Source organism: Acomys russatus, chromosome 5 (assembly GCF_903995435.1).
Source record: "Acomys russatus chromosome 5, mAcoRus1.1, whole genome shotgun sequence".
NCBI lineage: Eukaryota > Metazoa > Chordata > Mammalia > Rodentia > Muridae > Acomys > Acomys russatus.
Window position 1 is genome coordinate 34123149 of NC_067141.1, and position 12244 is coordinate 34135392.

Consider the following 12244-nt stretch of genomic DNA (forward strand, 5'->3'; position numbering starts at 1 on the left):
TATAAACTAAATGATAATCTCGATACTTATAGATTATGCCCTAATCCTAACTCAAAAGCTAACACTTTAACAATATACTGAATGAATGCAAATCCTAAGGCCCTAACCATAACCTAATTCTAACAAATCCTAACAGTCTAACCAAAGACACAAAACTTAACGGTGATACTAAACCTAGTACCTAACATTAACATAAACCTAATCATAATCCTAGTTCCCTAAACATGAAAGTAACTCTAACCACAACCTCAAATCATACCTTTTCCCAGTCTGAATGATACCTTTAACCCTAAGCCAATGCATTACCCTTGATATAACACAAATAAATGATAGATAGATAGATAGATAGATAGATAGATAGATAGATAGATCTAACCCTATAATTTACAACCCCTTTGACTACCCTAACACAAACACTAAACTTAAACAAAACATATGTCTAACCATGACTAATCCTACCTAAACAAATCTTAATTTTAACCCTAAGCCTAACCATGTCTGAACATAACACTAACCCTAAACTTTTTCTGATCTAAACCTTACCCTAAAGCTAAACTAAACTTAAATCTAAACCTATTTATAACTCTAACTCTTGCCTTAAACTTTACCATAACCCTAATCTTTTGTCTAACTCTAATTCAAAACTTAACCCTAATGGTAAGACTATCCCTTTGTCTAAACCTAACTCTAAAACCCTAGTAATTGTCTAATACCAACTTAATATGGATGTAATGTTAAACTTAACTCAAATTATAACTTTGTTTAACACTAACAATAGCCCTAACTCTATTCCCTAACTGTATCCTAATGCTATTACTATGATTATACCAATCCTAACTCTATAAGTAAACCTAAATCTTTGCCTAATCATAATGATCACCCTAACTCAAACAATAATCAATTGTAAAGCATTAAAAATAACTCTAATTCTAACACTTCCTCTAATTCTTTTCTTCTTTTTGCCTGATGTCAGTCCCCTCCCTTCTCTCCTCTCAGTCCCACCCTCATACCCTTCTATCTCCATTCCCCCCTCTCCTCAGAGAAAGAGAAGACCCCAATAGGTACCAGCCCACCCTAGCACTTCAAGTCTAAGCAGGACTAAGCATATTCTCGGAGTCAGAGACAGCCCTTACTCCCATTGTTAGGTGATCTATATTTTGACCAAGCTGCACATCTGCTACATATGTGTAGGGGTTCTAGGTCCAGCCCATGCATGTTCTTTGTTGGTGGTTCAGTTTCTGTGTGACCTCATGGGCCCAGAATAGTTTACTCTGAAGGTCTTCTTTTGGTGTCCTTGGCCCCTCTGGTTCCTTCTATTTCTTCCTTTCACACTTCCACAAAACTCCCCGAGCTCAGCCTATTATTTAGCTGTTGGTCTATTTCCATCTCCTGCTGGATGAAGCCTCTCAGAAGACAATTAAGCTAGGCTGCTGTCTGAATGCATATCAGATTATCATTAATAGTAGCAGAAATTGGCTTTCTCCCATGGTGTGGTCTCAAGTTGGACCAGTCATGGATTTGCCATTCCCTCAATATCTCTTCCATCTTAACCCCTACACTTCTTGTAGGCAAGACAAATTGGGGGTTGAAGGTTTTGTGGGTGGGACACATTCTCTCTCCCTTCATTGGAAGCACCACCTTGCTACCTAAAGTGATGAATTCAGGTTCCTTACCCCCTTACACTAACAGTCTCATCTAGAGTCACACTCATAACAACCAGGATCCTCCTCTGTCCCTGTGAGGCAGAAAGGAAGAAAGAGAAACTTAGGTCAAAGGCATCAAAAATATTTTCAACAAAATCATGCAGGAACATTTCCTTAACAACAGGAGGAGGTATCTATGAAGGTACACAGAATGACCAGAAAAGAAATTTCCCGTGATACGTAATAACCAAAACACTAAATATGCAGAACAAAAAAAGAATATTAAATCTCTAAAAGAAAAAGACCAAGTAACATATAAAACTCGAGCCATTGGAATAACACGACTTTTTTGCGGAGTCTCTGAAATCCAGAAGGCCTGAACAGATGTTCTACCACCTCAAAGAGACAAAAGATGACAACCCAGACTAGCATACCCAGCAACATTTCAATCAAAACAGAGAAAGAAAACTATTCCACAACAAAACCAAATTTAAGTAGGCTTTATCTACACATCCAGCTCTACAGAAGGTTCTAGAAGAAAAACTTAAACCTGCAGAAGTTAACAACATAGAGAAAAAAGGAATAAAGAACCTCAGACCAGCTAATCAAAAGAGTATACACACACACACACACACACACACACACACACACACACACAGAGGAATTAATGAACTTTTCATTGATAATTCTCAGTAACAGTAGTATTAATAACCCAATAACAAGACACAGGGAACTTCAATTGAGAAATTCCTGCAGAGGATTGGACTGTAGGCATGCCTGTACAGCATTTTAAAAATTTCTTTGTTTGTTTCTTCATTCATTCACTCACTCACTCATTCATTCATTCACTTCACATCCTAGTCATAGCCTCTTCCCCACTCTCCTCCCAGTTCCACCCTCCCTTCCCCTCAGAAAAGGGGAGACCCACCCAGCTGATCAAGTCACATTAGAAATGATCTATCCTCTTTTCCTGTGGCCTGGCAAGACAGTCCCTCCAAGGGGAAGTAATCAAAAATAGGCAACAGAATCAATGTCAGAGGCAGCCCCTACTCCCCTTATTAGAGGACCCACATAAAGCCTGAGCTGCCCATCCACTTTATCTGTTAGGGGGCCTAGGTCCAGTTCATGCACGATCACTTGTTGGTGCTAAAGTCTCCACCAACTCCTCTGGTCCCTGGTTTGTTGTCTTTGTTGGTCTCTTGTAGAGCTCCTATCACCTCTAGGAACTTTTCTCTTTCCCCTTACTTTTCCACAAGACTCCCTATGATTAGCCCAATGTTTGGCTGTGAGTCTCAGCATCTTTATCTAGCTAGAAAATTCTAGTGGAGGGAGGAGAACACCTACAAAAATTTTGATCCAAAACTTATCCTGCTTACAAGACACACAGGGATAGAGATAGAGCAATAGAGCAGAGATTGAGGGAATGCCCAACCCAAGACTCACCACACGAAAGACATTCAACCCCTGACACTACTAACAATGCTATGCTTGCAGAAAGGAGCCTCCACCCAGGAGGAGTTCAAAACAGAGAGTAACAATTAAAGCCTTAAGTTGAGCAGTAGAGTCAATAATCTACTTTTGTCCTATCATCTCTATATATTTTCAATATTCTATATTCTATATATATTTCTATATTCTATATATATATATTCTCTCTTTCTATTGAACCCCATCTCCAAAGATAAGAGAGAAAGAAAGATAGATGAAAGAAAAAAGAGAGAAGTCTAGCCTCATTTTCTCTCTGAATTATACCATTAATAATTTATAACCAACTATAAATGACAATAAACATTCATAGCCCAAGAAAACAACCAAGAACCTATCCAACCCCCCTTAAGGGAAACCCATTGTAATCATTTCTTTATAGAGAAATGAATGTAAACAAATTGTGATTTTTGTACTACTTGAAAGACTTTATTGGGGTATATAAACTGTGAAAGGAAAGGGATAAATATAAAGAGAGAAACAGAAGATGAAGAAGAAGGAGGATGAGGAGGAGGAGGAGGAAGCAGATAAGAATACAGATAAGGATGAAAATATGAAGATAATAATAAAAGGAAGAAGAAACAGCTTGTTGAAACCTACCAGCTGGAGTCTGTCTTACTTCATTGTCTAGTGTAAGTGTGTGTGTGTGTGTGTGTGTGTGTGTGTGAGTGTGGTTCCTTTCTCTCCTTTTCCTTTCTTTTTTAGATGCCACCATCAGGGGAAGCCCCCACTAGGAGCCATCAGCTGTAGTCCCCACTAGAAGCCATCAGCTCTAGCCCCAGCTTGCCACCATCAGTGGAAGCTATTGCCGGTAACTATCAGTTCCAGCTTGGAAAGTTGCTCTCAGAGAAATTCTATAGGGTCACCAGCCAGCCAACCACAAGATTCATGCCCTACCTCAGTTTTCCCCAGTTGATGTCAAAGCTGGACTTCTATATGAAGCCGTCCTTGTTTTCTTCTCTGAATAAACCAATAATAACTTATAACCAACACCCATTGAAAATAAGCATCTGTAGCCCCTGAGAGCAAACAAAAACCTACCCAATCCCCTTTAGAAGAAATGGGGCATGGTTGTCTTAAGGTTTCCTCAGGCTGATTTGGGGCAAATAAAACTTTTATAGGGGCCTAAATAAGAAAATTGGTAAACAAGCTAGAAATAGCACTTGTGGTGCAGTTTCTAAATGTTGAGAAATTCTAAGCTCAATAGGAGTCCTCTGTGGAACAGTCTGAAATGTTAAACCAATTGGGATCTGAAGCTTTCTTTGAAGCTGTCTGGGAAGCTGTCCTGTTCTGATGAGAAACAGCAACTGAAGCATTTGATGCTGGAACATCAAGATTGCAGGATGGCAGTGTCCAGCATGCTGAGAGGAATGAATCCTCTCAGATCTGACCCAGTGTCAGTGTTGGGTTCTTTTGTTCTGAAAACAAAATAACTTCCCACAAGCATTACACAATCCTAAAATTATAAATGTATGAGGCATGCAGGGTGCACAGAATATTTAAGGCTAGTTTTCTGCTCTTTGCACAAGTAGAAGAAAGACACCTGCAAATCCTCATTCATACCATATGATAAATGGCATCTAATAATAAGTCACAAGGATTCTGTGACTAATGAGAAGCCTTGTCTATGCATAGACATTCATGTCTCTGCCAGTCTCAGAGCTATTCCCATGTAGTGATATTGGCAATATAAGTTACCTGCCCGTTCTGCAGTTTGAACTCATTACATCCTGATTGTATCTCCCTCCCTCATCCCATCTCCTTAGTCACTTCCCAATCTTTCCCTCGCTCCCTTATTCCCTTTTCCCTCCTTCCCCTAGTCCTCAGAAAGGGAAGCCTTCTTCTCCTAACATTTGAACTCAGCCTATCAAGTCTCACCTGTACTACCTGTGTCTTCTTCTTCTGTGGCCTTGTCCCTTTTTCCATATGGAATGAGTAGTTATATCTTTTAAACAAATGAAGTGTAGCCTTTTGGCTTTGGGACTTCACTTAGGCTGGCATGTTTTTTCTGCCTGTATAGTCTTCTGTTTATCTTTGTGTCAGGCATGGCCATAACCTGTCTCCCATGAGAAAGGTTATCATGTTAAAAGAACAGGCCAGTTGCCAGTGATACCTCACCTTAACCAGAAATTAATAGTTTATGGCTGTGGAAGGCAAGTAGTTTTCTCGTTTGTCTCCTAGATTAACCTTGGATCCCTATATCAATTAACAGAATGTCTCTTTTGTTATTATTGCTCTTGTTATTGTTGTTATTATTATTGTTATTGTTGTTAGCAGTAATCAAGGAAGAACCAGAACTGGTTGCATCTGGCCTAAAAACATCATCCTTTGTTGATGGCAACAGGAAATTTTTAACTGACTTTTTCCCCTTGAAGCTATAGGGGCAAAAAGCAGCTTTCTCAGCAGGGGGCTCCTACCTTGACTCTATTATGTGAATCAGGCTGACCAAGACTTCAGAGATCTGCTGGTGTTTGGAATTTTTATTTTATTTATTTATTTATTGGTTTTGGGATTAAAGGTGTGTTATCATTGCCTTATTTAAATTTTTTTATCTCAAATCCAGTCAAAACCTTTTAAAAATCTCATGTTGTAGCAATGTCAAACAAGGAAAATACCATCTCTATTTCTGCTGTAGGGAAAAACAAAAACTTTCAAGCAAAATTCAAAGAAAGAGTTAAGAAAATTTTGTGTTGGGCCAGTTGTACATGTAGAAAACTGCAATGGTGGAGCCTTATCTATCATTTCTTGTAATCAAGGTATTGTTAAGCTGCATTGGTGGATCCTTCCAAGAAAGATTTAATAAACATTTCATAGCTAGAGAACATTGAGCTCTAGCCATCATCAACTCTATTCAGAAGAGTCCTGTTTCTTCCTCCCATCCTATTGTTCATAACTTAGCATTGCATCTTTTGACCTTTCTCCTCACTTTTTTCTTGAACTTTCCTAGAGAGGGCTTAGGAAATAATGATCACCATTAAATACATTGCAACCAAGTCTATGACAACAATAGCAAAAACAAAGCCAAAAATGGGCCTGACATGGAGCTTTCCATTTTAGGTGTTTCTAGGCCTAGCTCTGCCTAGAAGGCCTGCCTCCCAGTTTTGCCTTTCCAATCCACTGTGTATCCATAACCATCACTACTCTGTGATAGCTGAGCCCACTAGCAGCAGCAAGGAGCAGTGCTTGTGAAACGCATTTGTCTTTGGTTTCCTGCTCTTTGGCTAAAAAAAATGTCCTTCACCTAGGACTTCTCAGGCTATAAACTTAGATTCAAGCCACACATTGGATCACCATTTGTTGAATGATTTTTGATATTTAATATCAACAATTATTTTAATAAAACAGTGGTTACTCCTTAACCAGATTTATACCCAAATAACCCCACAGAGAGACTAGGATAAATGTAATTAGCCTAGAGTACAATATTAACAATAAATCCTCCATTCTAAACCTCCAAGCTAGTATAGATTTCTCCCATTCAGAGTTCCCACATTATACTTGCTTTTACTTTTCTTCTAGGTCTGGTTCATTTGTTTTGGTGTTTCCCTGTGGGTTCCTTTCTCCAAGTGGCTGGGCTACGAATCTTGGCACAGAGTTTTCTTCAACCTTCTAGAGACTATCTGAAGTAGGCTCTGTCCCAAGAACCAGTCACAAGGAAGGCCTTCTCGGCAGTGAGGGAACATCAATTGTATTGATAAACAGTAAGCAAGTTAATTAAATGATGAAGAGAAAATATCTAGTTTAGTAAAATCAGAGACAAAAAGGGGACAGAACAGACACCAAGGTAATTCAGAGAATCAAAGAGACATATTTTAAAAACTTGTACTACACCCATTTGGAAAACCTAAAAAATATGGATAATTTTCTTGGTAAATACCACCTACCAAAGTTAAATCAACATCAGATAAGCAATAGAAAAAAAACCAATAGTGAAATAAAAGCATTAATTAAGTCTTCTGAGGAAAAAAATAAGGTATGTACCAGATGGATTGAATCCAGAAGTCCACCAGACATTCAAAACAATTACTGTCTCCGATTACTACTAAAATTATTCAGCAAAATAGGAAAAGCGGGAACATTGCCTAATTCTTTTAATGTGGTTATAATTATCCTGATATCTAAGCCACATAAATACTCAAATAAGAAGGAGGATTACAAACCAATTTCCTTTATGAACATAGATACAAAGCTGTTAATAAAATGATTGCAAACCAAATACAAGTGCATATCAAAAAGATCATGCAGCAGGAACAAGTTGGTTTCATCCCAGAGATGCAGGGATGGTTCAACATACATAAATTGATATACATAATATTCCATATAAAAAACTGAAAGAAAAAGACACATGACCATCTCATTAGATGCAGAAAAAGTAGTTGACAAAAATCTAACACCCCTTCATGGAAAAAGTCCTAGAACGACTGGGGAAAGAAGGGACATAATCCAACTATCAAGGTGATTTACAGCAAGCCCAAAGCCATCATAAATCTAAACAAAGAGAAACTCAAAGCATTTCCACTAAAATCAGCGACAATACAAGGTTGTTCACTTTCTCTATACCTTCTCAAAATAGTGTTTAAAGTCTTAGATAAAGCAATAGGACAAGTAAAGAAGATCAAGGGAATACAAGTAGGAAAGAAAGGAGTCATGTACCTTTATTTGAGGATGATATGATTATATATATGAATCACCCTAAAAATTCCACCAGCTGATAACCACTTTAAGCCAAGAAGCAGGATATAAAAGGAACACACAAAAATAAGTAGTCATCCTATGACAAATGACAAACCACCTGAGAAAAAAATCAGGGACATATTACCTTTCACAATAGCCTCAAAAATAAAATATCTTAGGATAGTTCTAACCAAACAAGTTAAAGACCTACAGGATTAAAACTATAAGTCACAACGCACATTAGCTTCCATCCCCAGAAGGGGTGTGGGACACATGAGAAGCTTCAGGCTTGGATCCCTCTCTGCCTGCTGCTTACCAGCCATGCCATCAGAGAGTAAACAAGCAGAGGTCAGTAGAGCACAGAATACAACCCACATTAGACGACATCCCAAAGATTCCTGTTGGACACCTGGGCAGCTTTGGGATTGGATCTTTTTCTGTCTTCTCCCCAATGGCCTGGCCCATCCAGGACACAGCCAGAGAAACAGCAGAGGAGGCATCTCAAACCTGAGCATCTACGCCCCAAATGCAGGAGCACTCACATTTATAAGAGAAACAACTAAATCTTAAGTCACACATCAAATCACACACATCAATAGTGGAAGACTTCAACACCCCACTCTCAACAACAGACAGATCTTTGAAACAGATATTAATGGAAAAATAATGAAACTAATAGATGGCATGAATCAAATGGATATATTAGATATATACAGATTATTTCTTCCAAACACAAAAGAGTATACCTCCTTCTAAGCACTTCATGGAACCTTTCTGAAAAATTAACCATATACTTGGTCACAACCCCTCAATATATACAAGAAAATAGAAATAACCCCTTGCATCTAATCAGACCACCAAGACTTAAAGCTGGAACTCAACAATAATAGAAACAACAGGAAGCCTACAAACTCACGGAAACTGAACAACTCCCTACTCAGTGACCTCTGGGTCAGGGATAAAATAAAAAAATAATAAATGCAGCCTACAGACTTGGAAGAGATCTTCACCAAGCCTGGATCCAACAGAGGGCTAATATCTGAAATATATAAAGAACTCAAGAAATTAAAAACCAATAAACCAAATAATCCAATTTGAAAATGGGGTACATAACTAAAGAAAGAAGTCTCAGCAGAAGAATATTGAATGGCTGAGAAACACTTATAGAAATACTCACTGTCCCTAGTCATCAGGGAAATACAAATCAAAACAACTCTGAGATTCCATCTTATACCTATCAGAATGGCTAATATAAAAAATTCAAATGACAACACATGTTGGGGAGGATATAGAGAAAGAGGAACACTCCTCCATTGCTGGTGGAAGTGCAAACTTGTACAACCAATCTGGCACTTTCTCAGAAAATTGGGAATAGTTCTACTTCAAGATCTACCTATGCCATTCCTGGCCATATATCCGAAAGATGCTCCTCCATACAACAAAGACAGTTGCTCAACTATGTTCATAGCAGCCTTATTTGTAATAGCCAGAACCTGGAAACAACCTAGATGTCCCTCAACCAAAGAATGGATAAATAAACTGTGGTACATTTACACAACAGAATACTAATCAAGTATTAAAAAGAAGGAAATATTGAAATTTGCAGGCAAATGGATGATCTAGAAATGATCATTCTGAGTGAGGTAACCCAGACCCAGAAAGACACACATGATATATACTCACTTATAAGCAGATATTAGGCACATAGTACAGGATAACCACACTACAATACACAGACACAGCGAAGCTAAATACCAAGGAGGACCTTAGGGAGAATGCTTAATTCTCATTCAGAAGGTCAAATAAAATAGACACTGGAAGTAGTTGAAGAAATAGAACAGGAATGAGCCTACCACAGAAGTCCTTTGGATGACTCCACCCAGCAAGAGATTGAGCAAGTGCTGAGATACACAGCCAAATTTTGGGGTAGAGCTCAGGGAGTCTTATGGAAGAGTTGGGGATAGAAGAACCTAGAAGGGACAGGAGCTCCACAAGGAGACCAATGGAGCCAACAAGTCTGGGAGGGGGGAAGGATGCTGCAGAGACTGATGTACAAAAGACTATGCATAGGGAAGACCTAGACCCTCTTATCAGAAGGAGCAGATAGACATCAGTTTCCTTGTGAGTCCTATAATATGGGGAGTAGGGGTCTCTTCTGACATGGACTCTGGTGCCCACTCCTTGATCACTTCACCCTGGCAGGGCAGCCTTTATAGACCACAAAGGAAGAGGATGCAGGCAGTCCAGATGAGACTTGATAGGCTGGGGTCAGATGTTAGGGAAGGAGGGTTCCTCATTTCTGAGGACTAGGGGAGGGGAGGAGGGGGAAGAGGGAAGGAGGGTGAGACTGAAAAGTGGTAAGGGAGGAGACTACAATCAGGATGTAAAGTGAGAAAATTAAAAATAAATAAACAAATATATATATATATATATATATTCTCTGAATATATCTATAATCTCTGAGGACAAAAATCAGAGGATGGAAATGTCCCTCATGTTCATGGATCATTGGGATTAATATAGTCAAAATGGTCATTTTACCAAAAGCAATCTAGGATGTCTGAAAGAACATAAAGAATCACTCTTAACATACACACACACACACATATATGTATATAATGTGTATCATTGTTCATATCTGTGAATATATAGTATATAGTGCATCTAATTCTGTGTGAATTCTTCTCATCTAAACTCTCCTCATCTGGACTAACTCCAGGCCACCTAACAAAAAAATCTAGACAAAAAAAAAAGCTTTCTTTTGAGTCATGGTCAAATTTATCCAAGAGACTTCTAAATCATACAGTCTATTGCTGTTGTGCTTGATTACCCCTAGAGATGGAAAGTAATACATATTTCTTAAGACAGCCATCTATTCAAGATAACAGCTTAGAAGACCATTATCTGTGATTAGCCAGAAATGTTCCACCCTGAGGACTCACTTTTATGGTACAAGAAGGACCCATGCAAGCTACTAAAGGAAGGAAGCAATCAACAGCACTACATTGCCATGATACCAAAAATGCACATCAATGACCAGCATAGTATGCTAAACCTGAGGGTGCAGTCGTGGCTTATGTACCTTGGCAATAAGAAATGGCTCTCCAGTTGGATATAGGACCCAATAAACAAGAGGTAAACCATGGCTGATACTGAAAATCTAATCAACTACTCAGGGCTAGTGAGGTAATGGATCTTGGAGGGGAACCTACAACTCCCATTTTATTGAACCATCAAAATCCTTAAAGACCTAAGCATTTGTCCTTACACCCACAGATGTCCAGGGTCATGCATGTGTCTTGGGAGGCAGAGCCCAGAGGACTACATGTCCTAAGTACTTTATGGTGTTATAGAGAATGGCTCTGCTTGTTGCCCTTGTGGTCCCTACATTCCTCATAATATATGAGTTGCATGAAAACTCTAATGGGGTTTCCAGCTCCTCACTGGACATTTTCATTGGCAATAGCAATAGTGATTTTTTTTTCAGAACTTGCTACTGGAGCAGATTGATGATTTAACCACCATCATTGGAAAGAACTTTGAGGTGTACATTGTTAGCAACGACCACCACCTTTAGAAAGAATTTGGAAAAAATAGATTGTTTAGTAAGGTTAGGTAAAGATGTTTGGTAGTGGCTCTGATGTAAAAATACAAATCTTAGGAAACAATTTGAAGTTCAGGAAAATACACTCTTAATAGTTGAGCTTGGGACTTTGTGAAGTTGGCAAGCAAGGACAATAGCCCAAATTAGCACTGGCTGGATGGGACTCTCTCCCTGAAGCTGGGTGGTAATTAATGTGATTAATATCTTGTACCCATTTTCCCCTCAACTTCCTGATATGATTTAGTAAAAACTGTTAATGAGTATATGTATTCCTTGAGGGTTTAAAGTAGAAATGGCCGACTATTTTTTTACATAAAAGTTTAGATTTGTTATTCTTGTAAGATTTTTTATAGGATTACTTTTTAAGATAATTGATTCTTTGTAACCTCAAATTGCAGCCTGCCAGTAAAGAGAAACTGGATGAGAAAATTACATTGCTTGCTTACATTTTGTTAATCTATAACAAGTTACTTAGTTTCAAATGTATGTGGATCTTAGGGAATAATTTCTTTTCATCACCTGTAATATGTAAATTATTCTTTGTGTAAAGATATTGGAAAAACATATTGTTTTTCAATGATCATTTACTAAAATACAAATGGAATGTAATCATGTTGTAATTATTATACTGCTTGATTTTGCTGGGATATATAAGCTGTGAGATTAAAAAAAAAAATAAAGTCATTTGAAGCTTGTTGGAATTTGCTCATTGGAGTTGGTCTTGCTTCATCCATCTAGTATTTATATGTATGTGAATGGCATTTTTTTCTTTCTCTCCTTTTCTCCAGTCTCCAGCTATCATCAGTTGTTGCCTATGCTAGCTACTATTAGTGACATC